The sequence below is a fragment of the Canis aureus genome, chromosome 6 (assembly GCF_053574225.1).
Source record: "Canis aureus isolate CA01 chromosome 6, VMU_Caureus_v.1.0, whole genome shotgun sequence".
Classification (NCBI taxonomy): Eukaryota; Metazoa; Chordata; class Mammalia; order Carnivora; family Canidae; genus Canis; species Canis aureus.
Genome location: NC_135616.1, coordinates 8104111 through 8127226, shown reverse-complemented (window position 1 = coordinate 8127226; position 23116 = coordinate 8104111). Strand labels below are relative to the sequence as shown.

At 39.3% G+C, this 23116-nt stretch overlaps 1 long non-coding RNA gene across 1 annotated transcript; it reads right to left on the bottom strand.

Moving 5' to 3' along the window:
• Positions 1-3233: 3233 nt before the first annotated feature.
• On the bottom strand, positions 3234-14393 carry LOC144315109 (uncharacterized). The gene is made up of 3 exons (XR_013380891.1): positions 14222-14393; positions 4990-5111; positions 3234-3406 (listed from the first exon to the last, which is right to left on the bottom strand). It is a non-coding gene; the product is annotated as an uncharacterized LOC144315109 (long non-coding RNA).
• Between the last annotated feature and the right edge of the window lie 8723 nt (positions 14394-23116).

Here is a 23116-nt window from a genome sequence, read left to right as displayed (position 1 = left end):
AACAGAGTGTTATTATTTATTTGGCTAATTATGTCTAACTAGGTAGCGAAACGCATAATAAGAATCAAAAAAACATTTTACCACAGAGAGGGATTAATTGAATAATTAATAGCCTTCTCCATTTAGCCTGAATAATTAAAAAGTCCAAAGGAAGTACAAGCTGAGTTCCATTACAACGAAAGACTTCAAGACCACTACTAATGGCGCATTAAAAGCAATATTCAATACAACCAAATTGCAGGACACGCAAGCTATATGAGCAATCTCCTAGAGCTTATTATAACAATTTTTACTCTGAACAATAAACACTGGATTTTTTTCAATACTGCCACTTTAAGGATACATTCTGTAGTCTGTTTGCTTCTTTTTTTTTTTTTTTTGTTTGTTTGCTTCTTGTCCAGGCAGAAAAGGCATGTTACTCCTGGAGCATATGGATTACTTCATTGTTAGGGTGGCATTGGGTAGGAAGGGAGAGTCAGTTATAGGCTTACTTATCACTCGCATTTCTGGGAATGATCACACTGGTTTTATCTTTTTATTTTTTTTAAGATTTTATTTTTATTTATTTATTCATAGAGATGCAGAGAGAGAGAGGCAGAGACACAGGCAGAGGGAGAAGCAGGCTCCCTGCAGAGAGCCCGATGTGGGACCCGATCCAGGGTCTCCAGGATCACGCCCTGGGCTGAAGATGGCACTAAGCCGCTGCGCCACCGGGGCTGCCCTGGTTTTAAATGCAAGAAGGACAGATTAAATGCAAACACACTGGGCTTTTTCTGTAATAAGCATTGCTTCCTGTTCAAGTTCCTCTTTATGACTTAGTATCTAAAACTCCTGTCCACAGGAAAACTTGGTGTTAGGTGGTGGTAGCTGGGCTCCTGTATAGTGTTGTTAGGCTGGATGGTAGCACCTTAGGATCTCAACATCTGCTCTTAGCACTCTGTGAGTTGTCAGGAAGAGCACCAGGCTGTCCCTTCCTCCTCCAGCACTTCTTTCTGTAGTGACTGTTCACTGCCTGCAGGAAACAAGTTCCTGGTGCATTGAATCACAAGGCAAGTGCTTTGGCTAAAATCCAAATTAAAATCATGGTTTTTCCACTCATCTCCTGTAAATATATAATTAGAATAGCTCCTTGATTAAAAGATCAATATTTTCTCATTTTAATGTGGTGTAAATCAAGATGCATTTTCGATTTGACGTCAATATTTTATACCACGCTGTCGGGTGAGTTTTGCCATCAATTCCATCATAGAGCTAAGAGAATACTGAACTATATAGCACAGGAGCAGTATTTCAGGAAGGTGCAGAGAAGGAGTTTAAAAACAATGAAGTTTAAGGCAGCGCTTCTCAACTTGTCCCCCTCCAGCAAATCTGTAGGATGTGACCATGATTATAGTTGTGGTGGAAATCTGGAAAGACTCCTGGGTCCAGTGTTTGCTATTTCTCCTAGCTCCCTCTTTCCCTTCCTCCCTCCATCCCACACTGGAACAACTATGCTGCACTGTGCACTGGACCTGAAGCCTGACAAAGTCTGCTCAGATTGTGGCCACACAATACATCCCCTCTGCTAGGCCTTCCCTGCTTTACAGTTTGCAAATATCACCATGTGCCTTACTAGGTGCTTCACTTATTTATTGTGCCCTCCGCCCCCCTGTAAGGCTCCCAAGGGTAGGAATCTTTGTCTTGTTTTGTTCACTGATAAATCCTAAAAGCACATGTTGTTCTAGGCACTCAATAGGCTCAGGAAATATTGCTTGAATGCATAAGCATTTGAACCTGATAACCATTCGAATGGGGAGAGACTCACAAACAAATGAATGAATAAACCAATATTGCAGGTTGTGACACACACTGAGTGATGAGAAAGTGAGTAATCAGGAAGGAGGTGGGGACAAGCACAGGCCCAAGGATGAGGGTGACACAGCACTGTCCAGGCAGAAGCAGCAAGAGAGAGTCCAGGAGGAAGATGAACAGCTGAACAACAAGGCTCATTCCAGGCGTCACTGAGAGGAGAGGGAAGGAGCTGAGGCTGGGGGAAGGTTAGAACCAGCTGGAGCTCAGCCCTAGAGGCCATGATAGAGAGTGGATTGTATTTCTAAAGCAATAGGATATCATTGAAGGATTTTTAAGTCACTTCATGAGCTACATGATCTGAAACTTTTGATTCTCCCTCCAGGGAAAGTATGCACATTACCACTCGAGAATCTCTGGCTAAGCCAGAAGTTGGTACCTATCTCACTAATCCTTAAGTATTAGGATTCCTTTTTTCCTCCTTTATGGCTTCAAAACAACAAATCCTTAGCAACATCTCTCAGGCCTTAGCAACAACCCCTATACATCTGTATAGCTCTAGGCTCTGTAATTTCACATTGTATCAAACCCTTGTCTGTCTACTGCCAGGGAAGGGGGTTGCCTTCCTTACTGAAACACCAGGGCTCTTTTCTCTCTTTCTCTCCTTCTGCACCCCCCCTCCAACCCTCTCCTCATTTCTCTTTTAAATGACTACCCCTGAGCTAATCTGGAAAGACAGATCTGATTTGCATTGCTAACTTTTTAGCTCTCTACTCTTTGAGATTCCTATTCTCCTGGAGAAGCAGGTTACAACCACTCAAGCATTCTCTTTGCTAAATACAATTTCATTCCTACCCCCCACCCCCAAAGAATTTGCATTTCTGCCATACAAGAGCCCTCATGTTTTGGGAGAATTCACTGGCAGCCATCTATGGAAGACTAGACTGTCAGGACTTCCCTTGGCCTCTTCATAGCAATGACTATGATGCACCTGTGACTTCTCAGATTACCATGGCATAAAGTTCCCCCAAAGAGTTTTCTGTGAAGGCCTGGATGTAATCCCATGACAACAAGCAAATAATTTTTCAGCGAGGCTTTCTCAATGTAGATTTGGTTTCATGTTGTTCTAATAATAGAATTAGGGTCCAGGCTGCACTGAGCAATTTTAGCCTATTCTAGTAACTAAGCTTGAAGCCAATAGCAGCAAATGATGACATAGTTGTCATTCTGTCTGAAAGCACAGGCTCTTCTCCTGAGTTGTATCCTGGTGATGAAACGAAAAAGGTTTTCTTTTTCCCCTTCTCCTGTGAGGGAAACTCCTCCAATATAAATAAAGGGGAAATGAATCAATCTTATACATGAATTTTACTGCCATTCATGTCCTAGCAAATCTTAAGAGATTGAGAAGCCAATACAATGCAAAAAGTCACATTTCTGATGGCAAAAAATGTTTCTGCGTGATGCTCGGTCACATTGAAATACTCTCACTTTACTTTTCAAAGGTATGAATCTCATCCTTTGAGCTCCTGGCTGCTTCTGTCGCTGTGTATATTAACATAGACCTGAGTATCAGTGGTCTCATATCCTTCGGCACACACTGTGGTTCTTTTTGGAAATACTGTTATGAGAAGAAGAAATGAAATACTGTTATGAGAAGAAGAAATGAAAGCTGAGCAGACACAAAATTAGTCAAATGAGAAAGATATATGGCACACAGTACAACATCCAAAGACCATTTGAATAAATGCTCCTATGTTTACTGAGGGCCTACTACATGGCAGGCATTATCTAGGTACAAAACAAACATGTATACATTTAATTTTACTTTATGCTTTTTCTATTTGGTCCTCTCTGGATATGTAATTCAGTGACATAAATATCTTACTATTCTCCAAATATTCTAGATTGCTACCTATTTGATCTAAAAACTTCATTAACTCCAAAAAGATCAAAACATTCTATGAAAAAAAAAATTCTATGATTAGGAGAAGGAAAAACAGATCCTTCAATTTAGAATCCTGCCTATCTCAAGCAATCTAATGACTAACCAGATCTTTAAAAACTCCTGAGAGAGTTACACTCTTAGTAAGAAAGTTCTTCCAAATGAATTCTCTCAATACTGGGAATTATAGTACTGTATATATGCAATGGTCTGAATATTTGTGAAATGTCTGAATTTCAAAACTCATGCTGAAAACCTAATGCCCAAGCTGATAGAATTAAGAAGTAGGAGCTTGGGGAGGCAATTGGGTCATGAGGAGGCAGCCCTCATGAATGGGATTAGTGCCCTTATAAAAGAGATCCCAGAGAGATCCTTCGCTACAGCAAAAAGGTAAATGTGTAGGAAGTGGGCCCTCACCAAACACAGAATCTGCTAACACCAGGATCTTACACTTCCATCCTCTAGAATGGTGAGAAACTGTATGTGTTGTTTATAAGTCACCCCAGTCTGTGGTATTTTGTCATAGTAGCCCAAGTTGTCTAAGACAATTGGTTCATCCTCCTTCAGAAGAAACACCGAAGTTTATCAACAACCATGTACTTTCCTTCACCTGCTTAGAGGACTTGCACAAAGCCTTCATATTCTGAAGCCAATCTGCCTCAGTTGGCTCACAACCTTTGCCATTAATCACCAGGTCACCTTAGGATATTTTACCTCATAGTTTCAGTTCCCTCATCTCTAAAAGGAGCACAACTAATAGTACCTATTCCATGAAACTGTGAAGCTCCACTGAGTGAAACTAGCTCTAAATTACTTAGAATAATGCCTAGCACATAGCAAATGATAAAAAAAATAATATGATTTGCACAATGAAAATTCTACTAAGCTAATTTCTATAGGCTCAAGAGAATTTGTGATCGAGTGGAAAGCAAGATTAAGACAAGAATTCAAAAAAAAAAAAAAAAAAAGACATGAACTCCAGACTTGCTTCTGCCCTAAAGAGCCTTCTGACTTTGGACAAGATACCCATCTCTCCTGAGCCTCCATTTCCTCATCTATAAACTGGAGATTATAATATCTCCACTACCTATACCATAGGTTTACCTTCAATCTATAAAGAAGTAAAAAATGTGAAACCACATTATATTGTTTATAGTGCTAAGGAGCTGTATGTGTTAGAATCTGGTTTTGCTACAAATAGAAGAAACCCCCACAACAGCACTTTCGGTAAGAAGGAAGTGGATTTCTTTCCTACGTACAAGAAGTCCCAGAGTTGGTGTAGCAGGTCTGTGGAACCAGGATCCCGGAGAGATTGTAGCATCAGAGATCCTCCTGGGCCAAGATGTATGGAAGCTCCACACAATACATCACTCACATCTTCCTGTTGTAAAGGACACATAGTCTTGTAGTAAGATGGCAGTGTGCCCAGTTAAAACTCAAGACCTAAATAAAATCTTTAAAAAAAAAAAAGGGGGACGCCTGGGTGGCTCAGTGGTTGAACATCTGTCTTTGACTCAGAGACTGATCCCGGAGTGCCAGGATCGAGTCCCATGTCGGACTCCCCGCATGGAGCCTGCTTCTCCCTTGCCTGTGTCTCTGCCTCTCTCACTGTGTCTTTCATAAATAAATAAAATCTTAAAAAAAAACTCAAGATCTGCTAATAAGAGAGGAAGAGATGATGGATGGACTGTAGGCAACTGGCATTCTCTGCCACAGCAGCCGCATGGTGTCCATATCTTTCACAGGTATAATGATGAATCACTAAAGAATATTACTGAAGCTGAATTACACTATATGTTAACTAAAATTTAAATAAAAACTTGAAATTAAAAATAAATAAAAATAAACAAATAAATAAATAAAATTATTTTTGAAAGTTTAGGGAAAAATTAATCTTTATATATTTATATATAATGATTTTCCATTGTATTCAGCTCTTTTCTTTCTCCTCTCCCGTATCTCCCTCATCTTCCCTCTCCAGCTCCTCCTCTTCTTCCTTCTTCTTCCCTTTTATTTTTTGATATCATATGGTTATAAATTTGATGGTCAGTTTTAGGATTATAATTTAGGGTATAACCTGTATTTTAAAAATCTTTTCATGGTTGGAAACAAAGAATCTCTTTCAGCATCAAAATCAATACTAGAACTTTATCAGAATTTTATCTCTTAAAAAAGAATCAAACCATATGGGAGTAATGGAAAGCCCCAAATTCCAGCTGATCATTTAAAGAACTTGTACTGTTGATCCCAACAGACACTAGGGGAACAAGGTTACCCAGAGCAAAATCCTCACTGTTGGCTGGCAAACAACTTACATTTGCCCTATAGACATTTCAGGTTCATTGGCTTTATGGATCCAAAACAGCACATGTTGCAACCCAGACCTTGCACACTACCGCTTCATTTTCTTGAAGATACTATTATTTTGTTTTCTTCCTTTAAAAAGACCAAAGTCCATACAAGTTTAAAGAAGAATTAGATCAAAAAACAGACAAGAAACTAGCAAAACCAAAACATTTCTTATCAAACAAAGATGGTTGCACAACAGTGTGAATATCCTTAATGCCACTGAACTGAACTTAAAGATGGCTAAGATGGGGAACCTGGGGGGCTCAGTCGGTTAAGCATCTGCCTTCAGCTCAGATCATGATTCCAGAGTCCTGAAAATGAGCCCCACATCAGGCTCCCTGCTCAGCAGAGTCTGCTTTTTTCTCTCCCTCTGCCCTTCTCCTCATCCCACTCATGCTTTCTCTCTCTCTCTCTCTCTTTCTCTCATTCTCTCTACAAATGAATAAATAAAATCTTTTAAAAAATGGCTGAGGCTGGTAAATTTTATGCTATGTGTTATTTTACTACAATTATTAAATTTTTTTTTTACAAATCTCTTAGCAAAATACAAAAATTCTAACTGAAAAAAGTTACTTTGGCTGTACATCATCAAACCTTCTACCTCTCTGAATTCAGATGCAAGCTTGTCATCTAGGTATTAGTGACTGTGTGTGCATGTGGACACACACAATGATTTGATGTGTAATCAAATCCCGAAAGGGTTTCAAGTGGTTCCATCATACCACGTGACAGATAACCTAAATTGTGCCACATGCAGAAGATGAGTGACAGTTCCAAAAGATATCAGATAAAGCTTCATTTGACTTGCTAATGCCATAGACATTTAGACAAAACTTTTAATGGCTTACTACCTTCAAAGCGCTGGTGTTCCACATCTTTCTAAAGAGAACTAACTCTTCAGCTAGTCATCAGATCTTTGGGTCAACCAATCTTCATTCAAATGAAAGCGGTGTGGGAAAGCACATAACTATAGATGTAGACATCTAGTGTTGTTGGTTACTTTCCCATTTCATACATGAGTGGGTATGGTCATATGTGTACTTCTCATCTCCCCTGACAAATTCCATGGATGAATTATTTTTTCTCATAGGAAAGTCTGTCACCTTGACTACAACTGACACATGAGATAGAGGAGAAATAAAAGTTAAAATGCTGTTTTCTCCTGGAGCTAAAACATATTCATCCTACTATGAGATGGATACATATTATAAAGCTTAAGCACATAAAAATTGTAAACCACCCTGCCAAACTATGTGTACAAAATAAAGCTTCTACTAAATATAAACAATTACTGCCAAAAAAGCAAGGCAATGTTGCACCCTTGCGACATAATGCTGGTAATTTAAGACAGCTTTAGCTCAATGAAGATTTTGAGAATGTTTAAACCCTCAAAGTTTTACAAAAAAATAAATCACATTGTGAAGTCTAAAAATTTGTCAAATCATAGCTGGACTCAAAGTGCCATAAAGAATAGTAAACAGAGTGAATATGTCATATTTTGCTTGAAAATTTTGTTCTTAGAGTAAGGTTCTACAGAAAACAACCTTAAACAAATATAACAATGCCTGTTACACTGTTCAATTTGTTGTGTCTGCTGAAAGGATTATTTATTCCTGATGTTTTATGGAACTGTCAGGGATATATTTGTTTGTTTGTTGCATTGTTTTTCAGGGCTATTTTTGAGTGACAAAATAATTTTAAATGAATTTTTAATAATTTTTAATTTTTTAAAATATTTATTTATTTATTTATTTATTTATTTATTTATTTATTTATTTATTTATTTATTCATGAGAGACAGAGAGAGAGAGAGAGAGGCCGAGACACAGGCAGAGGGAGAAGCAGGATCCCTGTAGGGAGCCCAATGTGAGACTCGATCCCAGGACCCAGGATCACGACCTGAGCCAAAGGCAGATGCTCAACCACTGAGCCACCTAGGTGCCCCAATAATTTTTATTTTAATCTAATGCCCTAAGTATGGTAAAGCAAACATATCTACGGCAGGCTTTCTGTCAAACCTTAACTGGGAAAAATAACAGACACAATTACAGAGCAAAATCTTTCACTTTGCTGGGCACATACCTTCTTAGCCATTTTCCCCATGTAAACAATAATCCTCTAAAGCTCTTGCATAATGAAGGCCTTGGCTGCCTCCCTCTGAAACTAGATGTGTTTATCTTGTTCCATATTCAGGGGACAATTTCTTTTTCCAACTAGTCAAATAATTCTTACAAGCTAATACACAATATAAATGAATTCACTCAGAGGTAATACTCAACTAGGATTGCAACTCACCTTTAACTGCTTTTCCTGTGCTGATTGGGAAGACAATTCTGAGCAGAGAATTATGTCCAAGAATTACATTATATAAACTTATTTTATAGTTGAACCACATTAGGATGGGTCCCTAAAATATGAGCACTTATAAACCTGTTATAAAATAGCAAAAACAATCGTCCCTAACTCCTGGGGTTAGTGTGAGGATTACATGACATAATTTGCAGAGCAGAATCCTGGAATAAGATAAATCCTCAACGTATACTGTATTTTGTTAGTATTGCCAGGGGCAGCAAGACACCAATCCTTCTGCAGAGAACAGTGGCACATTCTGCAAAAAATACAGGGATATATGTTTTAAATTTGTACTCACGTGCTAACAAGAGTGAAGGAATCCTGAGTAAAGAGCAAATGAGTGGGAATCTGGAGTTTAAGCAGAGTGGGGAAGTAGTGGGAATCTGGAGTGTAAGCAGAGTGGGGAAGTAGGTTTTTGTGTACTTTCTTTCCTCTTCATTTGCTGTGTGTGAGTAAGCTTATAGGTATGGAAGTCAAAGCACAGGATCTATCCTGGGAGATAAATCGAGAAATATAATAAACTCCCTAACCACAGCTCCCACGTGGTGTGACAGAGACAGGGAAAAGCTCCCTGAAGGTCAGCTGAAGAGAAGACCATCGTCCTTACAGGATACCTCTCAAATGAAGCAGCAAGGATTAGTAGGGGCTCAGGGAGTCGAAGATCAGCCTGTGCAGGAGGCAAGTGGGAATGATGGGAATAATTGGCACCATCTACAGACGAAGCAAATAAATCTACTGCAAATGGCTACATAAGACCAGCTTCAAAGGAGAGAGCAGACTCCCCTACTCCCTACTACCACCCAACCCAGAGAGTTCAGAGCCAGGGCTTGGAATAACTTCAATTTGAAATGAAGAAAACTGTATCCTTTGTTTACACAGCCTTATTACTATAGAGTTTATATCCATTGAACTAGTAACTACTGAGCTCTTCCCATATGCCAAGAAACTGGGCTAGCTCATTATAATTCATTTAATTAGAACTCTATAAAGTATACACTTGTCCCCATTTTGTAGATAAGGACATTGAAGACTAAAGTTTTAATAATCTGTCCACGGTTACACAGCTGGGCAATAGCCAACTGGGAATTCAAACCTAGGTGGACTGCTCATATTTTTAACCATGGTAATTTTGGTTTTTCTTGCATGCTTTTCAGGGAATCTATATTGAAAGGAAGGAAGGAATGAGGGAGGGAAGGAAGGAAGGAAGGAAGGAAGGAAGGAAGGAAGGAAGGAAGGAAGAATTTCTTGTCTAAATCTGGCAACCTAAATGGCTAAATCTTCAATGTAAAGGTGACCTGGAAATACATCTTCTACCTCCTCCCTCAGCACTCAAGTAAAGGAAGTTGCCTATCGCAAGTCTTGGTACTTAATGGGAAGAAGAAACCTCCCTCTCCACCTCATATTTTATAACCACTAACTGGACTTCACACGTTTTCATTCTGAATTCATACTATTGGGTTGGCTCAACAAACCTCAAACCCAGAACTTAAAATCAAGTGACCAGAATTGAGAAGAAACCCAAACAACCCACAGATACAAATATAAACGCTCTAGAGGAGTCCATGTTCAACCAAGTCTTTAAAGACTTTAAGAATTCCCACATATAAGCGTCTGAAAAATATGAGCTCACATTTCTCTCTCTCTCTTTTCTTTTTCTATCTTTCTCCCTATCTATCTATTTTCTATCTAATCACCTGTTTATCCGCCTATCTGAAAATAAAAACATCGAGGAGGAGTCACACAAATCAACACAATCAGATCTAAAAGATTTTGGATATTACCATGAATAGATACAGAGTACTAAATATGTGTTTAATATGACAAAATATAAAAGGGTCTAGGGGCACCTGGTGCTCAGTGGTTGAGTGTCTGCCTTTGGCTCAGGTCATGATCCCAGGGTTCTGGGATTGAGTCCCACATCAGGCTCCCCATGGGGAGTTTGCTTCTCCCTCTGCCTATGTCTTTGCCTCTCTCTCTCTCTGTGTCTCTCATGAATAAATAATTTTCTTAAAGGGGTCTAAAATGTGTAAGGCGTAATCAATCTTTCTATATCTATCTGTACATAATTTAAAAACACATGAGTCCATGCTGATACTTTGGATTCCAATCCAACACTCCAGTTTCATTCTACCCCATTCCTTACTAGTAACTCCTTTCTCTGACAATGACAAACCTGGCTCTCATAATTTGCATTATGTTATTTCCTCAATCCTAGAATACACCTAAAATAGCCCAAGAATCCTCACCCACACCTTTGAGGAAAACAAATTTACTATCTCGAATCCAATATTTGGGTACAGTCTTTAGTAAAGCTAAACTCACACTATACAGCAAAGATACTATTTTTCCAAAATGATTAGATTATTTATTGTTTTCTCTGCATCATCCAGTATAGTTATGTCATTCATTTGTATTGCTGTGAGGCTCAATTGTTTGTACTCCATTTGATTTCCTCCCACGGCCTGGTGGGTTTTAATCCTTTCTTTATCTTGGAAGTAATATATTTTGTTAAAAACCACAAAACAAGATAGCCTATTATTACCACCTTTTTATTCAACATTGTACCAGAGGTCTTAAATGATACAATAAATCTAGAAAAAGAAGTAAAATTACAAGTATAATGAAAACAAAAAGGAAAAAAAACTCACTGTTTTCAAATGGTATTATTGTCTATAGAGAATTCAAAAGAATTCATAGACAAATTTTTATAATTAATAAAAGTTAACAAGATTATTTGCAAAAATCAATATAAAAACCAATGGCATGGGGTGCCTGGGTGGTTCCGTTGGTTAAACGTCCAACTCTTGATTTCGGTTCTGGTCATGATCTTAGAGTCCTGGGATCAAGCCCAGGTCTGGCTCTCCACTCAGCAAGGAATCTGCTTATCTTCCTCTCTCTCTGCCCCTTTCTCCCATCCCCCATTAACTTTCTCTTTCTAAAATGATAAATAAATCTTCAAAACAAAACAAAATCAATGGTATGCCTATACCATAGTGACAAATATATAACAAAATACCATTTTAAAACCATTAAAATATAAACTATATACCAAAAAATCTAACAAAAGATGTAAAAGAACTTTATAAAGACAGTATGAAACATTATTGAGTGAGATTAAAGCAGACTCACTAAAGGGAATTGTATTACACACCCAAAATTGGAATACTTAATAACATTGGCATATCAATTCTCCCCCAATATCATCTACAGATTTCATGCATTCCAGTCAAAATCCTAACAAGTTTTTTGGAGAAGAGAAGTTCCTTTTAATGGAACTTAATGAGGTGAATCTAAAATAAAGAAAAAAACACAATTACCAAACACTCCTAAGAGAGAAGAAGATGGGAGACTTGTCCTAGTAAACATCAGCACTTAATGTAAATCTGTAATGATGAAAACTGAGTGGTATTTGCACAGGAAACATCAAATGGAAGAAAATATCCACCCAAGAACATACCCATCCATATGTATGTTCAAACCTGAGTTACTGCAGAACAGGCTTTGCAAATCAATAGAGAAAGTGGACTTTTTAATAAATGGAGCAGTGTCAAGTGATTATCCAAATGGAAACAATGAAAATTGAATCTTATTTTTCATCAGATGGAAACAACTCTGGGTAGTTAAAAACTTAAATGTGAGAGGCAAAACCATAAATTGACAGAAGACAGAAAGGAAACTCCTTTTATAATCTCAGGGAAAGCAGAATTCTTAAAAATAGACAAAATATCATAAATTTAAAAGGGAAATATTAACACATTTCACTACATTAAAATTAAGAAATCTGTTTATCATAGGACATCAATTAAGTGAAAAGACAAGCCAAAACAGAAAATATTTGTAATATACATAACTGACAATATGAAGAATTCCTACAAACTCCCCCTCCAAAATTCAAATAATCATTTAGAAAAATGAGCCCAAAACATGAATAGACGGTTCATAGAAGAGGAAAAGATGATCAACCACATAAGCCATCAGGAAAGTGAAAATGAAAGCAGCAAAGTGCTATTTCATAGCCACCTGATTCCTCAAAATTTAAAAACCCAATAATGCCCAAGTGTGGGGCAGGATGTGGAATAACCAGAACTTCTATACTACTTGCAGGAGTGTAAATTGTTATGACTAATCCAGAAAACAATTTAACATCATCTGTTACATTGAAAATGTGCATACCCATTGACCAGGCCAGTCCCGGGTACATGCCCTAGATACTTTTGCACAAGGGATCTAGTCAAGGAAATATAGAGCAAAACTTTGGCAGTAATCTAAATTATAGACAATAATAGAATGTATACATTGAGGGTGGTCTAATCATACAACAAGGCTATTGTAGAACATGGAAAATGAATGAGCTACAGCTACACACATGGATTTGATCCCATTTACATAAAGACAAAGAAATGTGAGAAACTATAGAGCAGATTGTTCAGGGTGGAGACATACATAGGAAAACTATAAAGAAAGGTAGAGGAATCATAAACACAAAATTCATGGGAGTAGTTATCCCTCACGAAGAAAGGTAAGGGACAGGATTAAAGGAGCTTCCAAATCAAAGCTAAGATTTTTTTTCTTAAACTGAGTGTTAGGTGCATAGGTGCATAGGTGCTTGTCGTTATTCTGTATACCTTAGGCACACTACAGATTAGTTTATATATGAGATTTAATAATATATTAAAATATTTTTTACAGCTAAATTGCAGAATATGGTCTAGCACCTTTTTAGTTAACTCATTCACACAGACAGAACTACATACACCTGTGAATGTGCAGCTGACTAGCAGAAGGTCCACTCTGAAAACAGTGTCCACCTTTAAAAAGAGGGACTGGACTGCTCCTGCAGTTAGGGATCGAGGCAAATTTGGATATAGTTTTGCTTTTGCATTTTCCACCAGGAGAATATACCTTTATATTAATTGTAGAGTTAAAATAGATTTTATAAATTTGAAGAGAATTTGAAAGAAAGAAAGAAAGAAAGAAAGGAAGAAAGAAAGAAAGAAAGAAAGAAAGAAAGAAAGAAAGAAAGAAAGAAAGAAAGGAAGAAGGAAAGTGGTAGGAAGGAAGGATGAGGAGGAGACATTTAGTGAAGCAGGAAGAAACAGCATGAGGCTGCTCCCCCACTGTGGAGCAAGCTCCTGGTTGGGGGGGGTGTCTCTTCCCCTTTGAGTGGTTGACCTTCACTGCTTTTGGGGCCAGGAGGGGCCAGGGGTGAGGGGACAGAATTTGAGTGATGCAGATGCTGGATGAGTCACTTGGTCCCAGGAAAGGAAGAAACCCGCATCTGGGTTCTCAATACGCACCCTTTTTGCTTTCAAGGTGTTTCTGCAAAAAGTATGCTAATGGGTATGGTGTTTAAAAAAGTGTGTGGGCAGGGGACTTCAAATTCTATTTTTCATTATTCATAATGTAATTTTTTTTCCAGAGCACTGAGTCCTTTAAAAAAAAAAAACGAGTTATATTTTTTTTAAGAGGTGAGGTTCAAATTTTATCTAACATTTTCCTATGACAAAATGTCACTTCTCGGTGAACATTACGTTCTGTCTCTTCTTGAGCCCTCTCCTTGGCTGGTAAATGTTTTCCCTCAAGATAGTAATCAAATTCACAAATGAAATGATTTTTAAAGGTACTTACTTGCAAGTGCAATAAAGTAAGCCAATCATTCACTGTTTCTCCAAGCACAGTTTTGGTTTAAAGGCAGGAGAGACATTAATAAAGGCAGAAAGCTAATCTGTAACCCAAACACTTTAATAAATAAAGAGAACAGCTTTAAAAGAGCAGAGAAAATGCACTGACCTTTTTCAAGTCTCTCTGTAAATGCAATATTATTTATGACACGCAGATTTGTTAGCGTGTTTCTAACCTTGAAGATCATCTATCCTAGGAGCTGTGTTCCATTTGGCTGACTTTAAGACAGTGATTGGAAGGCCAGCAGAGTCATCTTTGTCTCATTGTTTGGAACAGTCGGTCACATCTGTTATGAAATCATGACAACAAATACATTACTGCATAGGTTGTGTTTTTAATTTTTCATAAGTCACAAATTATATGTACTTTATAAATGAAGTAATATAGAGTAGGCATTTTAAGAATGAAAAGGAAATAGAGGAGGAAAAAGGGAACAGTAAGAGAGGGAAAAGAAGGATGGATGGTCTTTTCCTAGGGGCTCAACAACATCCCCCATGGCCACAGCAGGCAGAGAACACAGTGATTAGGACGGTCCCCTGCTCATCCTGCAATTGGAACAGACATGCAGCCAGTGGATCTCAACATGTGCTCAGGGCATTGAAACAGCTGCTGCATTCATTGTGCAGCCATTTCTGGGTTAAAAAGCAAGAGCTAAAACTATCTGTGGTTAACCCCGAGTGCCCTGAAGCAAGATGCAGACGTCCTGGTGTCTGGGCATCACAGAAGAGAGCACAAGTGGACAATTTACACTCTGGAGAACAGCTCCCGCCGGGGGTAGGGATAGTGGCCTAGAGATGGACACCAGCATATCTTTTATGACCCATTGTGTGTGAGGATGTGTGCTTCTTATTCCAGGATATAGGTTTATTCATTCTAAGCAACTCCTTTTTCCATTCACACAAAGTCTCAAGTTTAAAGAATATTTCTGGGTACTAGACACCTGAACTGGGTGGACCCTCTGACTGTAAGAGTCAAAGTTCTGATACCCAGAAGGAGCAGTATCAGATGCAAGCTCTCTTGCATAATTTTTTCTGAATGATTCAGGGTTCTATATCTGAGTGTACTGGGGTAGGCTTCAAGGAAACTTTCCACGTGTCATTTGGGTTATAATTACTCATGTAGTTAGCATACTTCCCCACAAATATGCCAAACCCCATTGGGCAGGACTACCTCAACTTTCTATCTCCCGAAGTGCTCAGAACTGAATAATGGTGATAGTGATGATAGCGGTCGTGATGATGGTGATGATAGTGATGATGGTGATGATGATGATAGTGATAATGGTGATGATGGTGATGGTGGTAATGATGAGTTGATGATGATAGTGATGATGGGGATGATGATGATGTGTGATGATGATGGTGGTGATGAAATCCAACACATTCATGCTCACTATTTACAAAGCATTCTAAGACTCTTACATTTATTAACCCATTTAATCCTCATGACAACCTTTTGAGGTGAGTACTATGATTATCTCCATTTTATAGATAAGGAGACTAAAGCATGGAGAGGTTAAATATAGTATCCAGTTCCTGGTAAGTTTTTGGTAAATATTTGCTCAATTGAATTGAATTTTACCTGTTTGAAATAGGCTGATGATATCAGTTTGAATCTAATTTTGATAAACATGAAAATATATTTCTATTTATTTTTTTTACTTGTCTCAGAAATTATTTTCCACAATATTTATCTGATGGCTGGCGCATGATAGTTCCAAAATAATACAAAATAGAACACTTGTACTACATATTTGACTATTTCTAATGTTTAATTATCTTTCTAATGGTTTTGGCTTGTAATTAATAACAAAATTTCACTTTTGCCTTTTTACATTCTAAGTATATTCCATGGTGTGTTAAAATATAGAAAAAAAGAAATCATCAGCCTTTTATGTAGTTTGGTTATTATTCAACCATTCAAAATATTCCTATTGCAAACTGCCCTGAGGGAAGTCTGGCTAAAATCAAGACTTTGAGGAGACAACTGACATGACACTAAACAAAATCTGAAGCTCACTGTTTATCTTTTTTTTTTTTTTTTCCATTTTGGATCCCATATGTGTAGTCCTTTCTAGACCGTCTAGAATCAAGTTGATTTCTTTTTTTTTTTTTTTTTTTTGCCTTCAAGGATATTCTGTAAGCCTGGTGCTTGCTGACAATGGCCACCCCAGAGAGCAAGGGGCACACTGACAGGAGCAAGGACAACTCAGGGCCAGAATCATGGGACTCGTTAACCTAATTCTCTTCAACATGGCTGGAAGTGAGATTTGAACTTTACACCAGAAAACTTCCTATGGTCCCAGGTGTCGAGAAAAATAAAGCAGACTCCATTTTTAGAAAACAAAATAAAAGACATTTCTTGATAAAAAGAAAATAGAAACAATCTTCTCTCTTTAGTCTATGTCCATTTCAAGCATCCATAGATAGAGGCGGAATGGTAGGGGTAGGGGAGATTTATTGGCTCTAAACAAAGATCGCCCTTGGGAAGCTATTCTTATGGGGTTCATGCATATGGCAACGTTTTCCAAATCAGAAGATGTGACATATATTGGTGGGGTGGAATTTTTTAAACCGAAACTACCTGGAGAAGTATCAGTAATGTGGTGATTTGGTTGCGGTTCTCTCGGAGGCCGAGCCTGAGACAAGGATTCGAATACACAGGGTTAATTCGCCGGGGGAGGCAGGAAGCACTGGGCGGGGGGGAGGGGGGGCGAGGGCGATTTCCTTTCCCCTCATTCACCTGGAAGCATTTTATATGTAACACAGAAGCAGCAGCTTCACCATGCCTGGCACCCCGGGATGCACACCACGTTGCTGAGTAAATGAACGCAGGCAGAACCGGCTTCTGTACAAGGTGGGAATACCTGCCTCTTTCCTCTGTTCTTCCTTTTTTTCCACCCACAGCTCAGGGATTGTACTGTGACTTTTCGGACTTGCCCAACTCTACCACGACGAGTATTTCGAAGCTCTCCGGGGCCTCTGGATGAGCGGCACCTGCGCATCCCCTGACAGCTGTGACGTCACCCAGTGACGCCCAGGCAGGTGGCAGGGCCTTCCTTCTCCAGGATCTCAGGAAACCTGGGCTCTAACGACGGTATGCTTGGGCCAAGACAGGTTCGTGTTTTTCACACCAGAGTCCAGGGCCTGTTACGCACGGCGGCCGCGCTCGTCCTGCCCCACGCAGAGCTGCTCTTTGGCGATGACATGCAGATCGCATGCAAACCTACAGTGGGGACCTCCGATATGCTGAGCCGTATTCCGGGGGCCTGCACACTGATTACAGCATTTGACCGGTGGGAGGGCACTGAGACTTCTGGAAAAGGCATGAGGCACCATTGCCAGGGCCCCCCAGTGCTGGCTGGCTGTTTGGAGGGAGGCATGGAGGCCCCGGACCCAGTCAGTAGGGTCTGAGGAGGGCCGATTGGACATTACTTTGTTTAGCACCAACTTTTTATTTTAATTGATGACATTGGGCAGGGCAGGGTTGGTCCAGTGGGCCACAGTTCTCCACCCCACAATGGGTGGAGCCCAGAACTTCACTGACAGAGTCTCTGGCCTGGCTTTGGGACAACAATAGTACCCTTTGAACTATAGCTTCATGCAGTCCTTGGGGGGTGGGAGGTGAGTATTGTTTTGACCAGCTTTCTCTGTCACCGTGAATATCCTCTTTCTCTGCTGAGAGTGAAGTTGGGGGAAACCTGGAAGGATGGGTGGTAAAAGGGCAAGGTGGTTGGGTGAAGGACCCTCAATCTCATCAAACCAACTTGAGGACACCCCCCACCCCCCCCCCGTGCACATTGTGGTCCCAGCTTTCACATTTTCCTACTTATCATAACTTCCTTCTCCCACCACCCTCTCTGACCTCACCCTTGGATGTGCCTCTCAACCTCTCCTGAAACTCTCCCATTTTCTCTGGCTGAAATTTAAAATCTGGTCTGCTTCCCATTAGCACCTGCCCCCCCCCCCCCCCCCACTCCTCACCAGAGCAGTGTGTTTGCTATCCCAGGGGAGTGCAGGAGCAGGGCCTTTGTTTCCTTAAGTCAGTTCCCGCCCTCTCTCTGAGATGGGGATGCCCAAGGGGCTGCTCGCCTGGGCCTCAGGGGCGGGGATCAGAGCACAGGAGCGAGACTTACAGCTCATGCCTTCACGTTAGGAATCCACCCTCCCAGCTGACATATAACTGGGTGACACTGAGAAGTTATAGCCGATGGGGTAGTGGCAGTGAGGAGATCAACTGTACATTTTGGGTTTTAATGGAGAAGGATGTGAAGAAGGGTAAATGATTAATTTAGGGGATAAAGAGTTATTCGATGAAAGTGTTTTGTAAGCATCATCTGAAAGTAGCACAAAGCCACACAAGTCTGTGGTGATTAGGTTCCAAATAGGAGGTGTTATCTATGTCTTCATAATAAGGAACTGTTTACTCAACACTTGGAACTTTCTAACCAGCATGAGCTCATCCAAAAATCTGCTAAAGCAGCATTCCTTTGGAGGGACACTTCAACCCCGGGATGGTGTCATTAGAAGAGGCCAGGGTATGGAAACCCAACCCCCTAAGGACGAGTAAAACTACCCGGCATAAGTGGGGAAGTAATCCAAGTGGCACACACCGGTGCCTGAACAAATTACCCAGAAATTGACTGCCTTTAGTGCAAACTAATTTAATCTCCTCAGAGTTTAGCATTCTTGGCAAAGCTGCCCTTCCCCAGAGGAGAAAAAGTGAATTAAACAGCAGTGTCCCCCAGGTACGCCAGCCTACCCACTCCAGGAAAAAGTCTGCGGGCTGATCATCAGAAATAAGGGGATTGATTTTTACCTATGTGGTGAAGAGCTCAGGGTTTCCTTGGCTCCCCCTAAGCGGCCTTTGTGGCCGACGGATTTATACAGTGATGGTTACTGCAGAGAAAAATGACAACCGGCTGCAGGCAGCCACCCACCTTTGCTGAGCTGGGGGACTCTTCCCGAGGTGCTCATTATACGCCTTATAGGCCTCCAGAGCTCTGGGCCCCCCACGATTCTGTGTACACACGTCACCTGAAGCGAGGTGGACCCCAGTGAGACTTGCAGCCCCTGCAAGGCAACATCTGTTTTTGTTTTCTCTATGCACAGAAGATGTCAGGATTAACATTATGCTTTTTCATATTCTCTCCGAAAATTGGCACAAAATCATGAAGTGGCTGAAGGCTGTGAGCTGGATCATAGGAGTTGAGGACAGATACCTCAGTGACCCCCAACAGGTATAGAAACTCAGTAAGAGTAGTTGAAAACCTGATAGAGTTAAGCACATACTTGTTTCAGAGAACATCTGCCTCTCCTATTGGCTTTCAAAAGAAAGACTATAAACTGGTATTGGCTCCTTGAAGACACATAGTTGCTTTTGTATTTTTTTTTTTTTTGACGCTAGTGAAAAAACACATAGCAAAATTTGCCATCTTAGCCCTTTTTAAGTGCACAGTTCGGCAGTGCTAAGCACTGCTTATTCACTAAGCACTAGCGTATTCACAACGCCATGGAACAGATTTCCAGAACTTTTTCATCTTGCAGAACTAAAACTCTGTACCCATTAAACAAGAACTCCCACTTACCCGCTACCCTCTGGCACCCACCCTACTACCTTCTATCTCCAGGGTTCGGTGCTCTAGGAACCTCATGTAAGTAGAATCGTGAAGTATTAGTCTGATTGAGTCAAGGTTATTTCACTTAGCATGATGTCTTCAAGGTTCACCATGTAGTAGCATAGATCAGACCTTCCTTTCAAGGCTGAATAATACTCTATCGTATATATATGCTACATTTTGCTTAGCCATTTGTCTGTTGATGGACTTTTAGGATGCTTCTTAGCTATTGTGAATAGCGCTGCTAAAAATATGGGTGTACCAATATCTCTTTGAGACTTCACTTTCAAGTATTGGATATATACCCAGATGTGGAATTGCTGGATCATTTGGTGCTTCTAATTTTAATCCAAATGGTTTCAATAACAGTTGCACCATTTTATAATCTTACCAACAGGGTTTGCGCAAGGGTTCCAATTTCTCCACCTCCTCACCAACGCTTATTATTGTGTGTGTGTGTGTGTATGTGTGTTTTGATGGTAGCCATCCTAATGGGTATGAGGTACTATTTCACTGTGGTTTTGATTTGCTGTTCTCTGATGACTAGTGATGTTGCTTATCTTTTCATGTGCTTATAACCATTTGTGTATCATCTTTGGAGAAATATCTACTCAAGTCCTTTGCCCATATATTAACTGGGTGAATTTTTTGTTGTGGAGTTGTAGGAGTTCTTTAGTCTGGATATTAACCCCTTATTAGGTATATGGTTTGCAAATATTTTCTCCTGTTCTGTAGGTTGCCTTTTCACTCTGCTGATTATGTCCTTTGATGAATAAAAGTTATATGTAGTTCAATTTGTCTATTTTTGGTTTTGTTTCCTGTGATTTTAGTGTCATATCCAAGAAATCATTGCTAAATCCAATGTCATGGAGCTTTCCCCTTATGTTTTATTTTAAAAGCTTACAGTTCGGAGACTTACATTTAGGTCTTTCATTTATTTTGAGTCAATTTCTATATACGGTATAAGATAAAGGTCCAAATTCATACTTTTGCATGTGGATGTCTAGTTTCCCAACACCAGCTGTTGAAGAGACCATCCTTTCCTCAGAGTAGTCTGGGCATCCTTATCAAAGCTCACTTGATCATGTATGGGAAGGCTCACTCATTGCTGGGCTTTCTGATGGTCTCTATGTCTGTCTTCTTTTTTAAGATTTTATTTATTCATGAGAGACAGAGAGAGAGAGAGGCAGAGACACAGGCAGAGGAAGAAGCAGGCATGCAGGGAGCCTGATGTGGAACTCGATGCTGGGACTCTGAGATCACGCCCTGAGCTGAAGGCAGGTGCTTAACTACTGAGCCACCCAGACATCCCTCTATGCCTGTCTTTATGTTAGTACAACATTGTGTGGATGACTGCAGATTTGAGTAAGTTTTGAAATAAGGAAGTGTGAGCTCTTCGACTTTTCCTTCATTTGCAAAATTATTTTGGCTATTCAGAGTCCCTTGAGATTTCATATGGAAGTTAGTCTGAAATTTTCTATTTTTTTTTAAATGTTGTTGGAACTTTGAATGGGGTTGTACTGAATCACTATCACTTTAGGTATTATAGGCATCTCAATAATACTAAATCTTCCAATCCATGGTCATGGAATTTCTTTTCATTTATGTGTGTCTTCTTTGACTTCTTTCAGAGATGTTTTATAGTTTTCAGTGTACAAGTCTTTCACCACCTTAGTTAACTCTATTCCTAAATACTTTATTCTCTCTAATGTTATTATACACGGAATTGTTTCCTTAATTTACTTTTTGAATTGTTCATTGTTGGTGCATAGAAACTCAACTGATTTTTGTGTGTTGATTTTGTATGCCACAGCTTTGCTGAATTCATTTGTTATTTCTCAGTTTTTTGTGCAATCTTTAGGTTTTCTACATGTAATTTCATGTCATCTGCAAACAGATCGTTGTAATTCTTTTCCAATTTGGATGCCTTTTATTTACTTTTCCTGCCTAATTGCTCTGACTAGGACTTCTACTACTATGTGGAACAAAAGTGGTGAGCTTGGCATTCATGCCTTGTTCCTGATACTAGAGAAACAACTTTCAGCCTTTCACCATTGAGTATGATTCGGCTGTGGCCTTTATTATGTTGAGGTAATTCTCTTCTAACTCTAGTTTGTCACCGTTTTTGAAACACATGCAAGGATGTTGAATCTTGTCAAATGCTTTTTCTTCATCAGTTGAGATAATCATGTAGGAATTTTTTGTTGTTGTTCATCCTGTTAATGTGGTAAATTATGTTGTTTGATTTTCATATATTGAGTTTCACGTTTCCTTGCCTTCCAGGAATAAATCCCACTCAGTTGTGGTGTATAATCCTTTTAATGTGCTATTGAATTGGGCTTTCTCATATTTTGTTGAGGATCTTTGCAACAGTGTCATCAGGGATATTATAGTTCTCCATACTTTTCTTTTCTGGTAGCTTCTTTTGGCCTTGGTATCAAGATAATGCCTGCCCCAAACCATGAACTTGGAAATGTTCCCTTCTCTTCAATTTTTGAAGAGAGTTACAGGAGAGTTGGTGTTAATCCTTTAAATGTTTGGCAGAATTCTCCAGGGAAGCCAACTAATCCTGGGATTTTTCTTTGTTGGAAGGTTTTTGATGACTGATTAATCTTCTTACTACTTATTGGTCTGCTCAGACTTTCTATTTCTTCATGTTCACTGTTGGTTGAGTGTTTATTTCTAGGAATTTATTCATTTCCTCCAGGTTATCAAATTTATTGATATATAATTGTTCATAGTATATGTAATCTTTTTTATTTCTGGGACAATGTCCTTTCATTTCTGACTTTAGTTATTTGGGTCTTCTTTCTTCTCTTATATAGTTAATCTAGCTAAGGGTTTGTCAATTTTGTTGATCTTTTCAAAAAACCATTCTTAGTATTGTTGATTTCGTTTGTTTCTCTATTTATCTCTGCTCTAATCTTTATTATTTCCTTTCTTCTGCTAGCTTTGAGTTTAGTTTGTTCTCTTACTAGTTCCTTGAGGAATAAAGTCAGGTTGTTGATTTGGGATCTTTTTTTTTTCTTTTTTGATGTATATATTTACAACTACAAACTTCCCTCTTTTCTCTTTCACTGCATTCCACAAGTTTTGGTATTTTGTGTTTTTATTTTCACTTGCCGCAAAGTGTCTTCTAATTTCCCTTGTAACTCTTTCTCTGATCCACTGGTTGTTGAAGTGTGGTGTTGCTTAATTTCCACATATTTGTGGATTTTCCAGTTCCCTGTATATTACAGATTTCAGTTTCATTCCATTGTGATCAGAAAAGATAGTTTATATGATTTTAATCTTCTTGAATTTGCTAAACGTGTTTTGTAGCCTCACATGTGACCTATCCTGAAGAATGTTCCCTGTACATTTGAGGAGAATGTATATTCTAATGC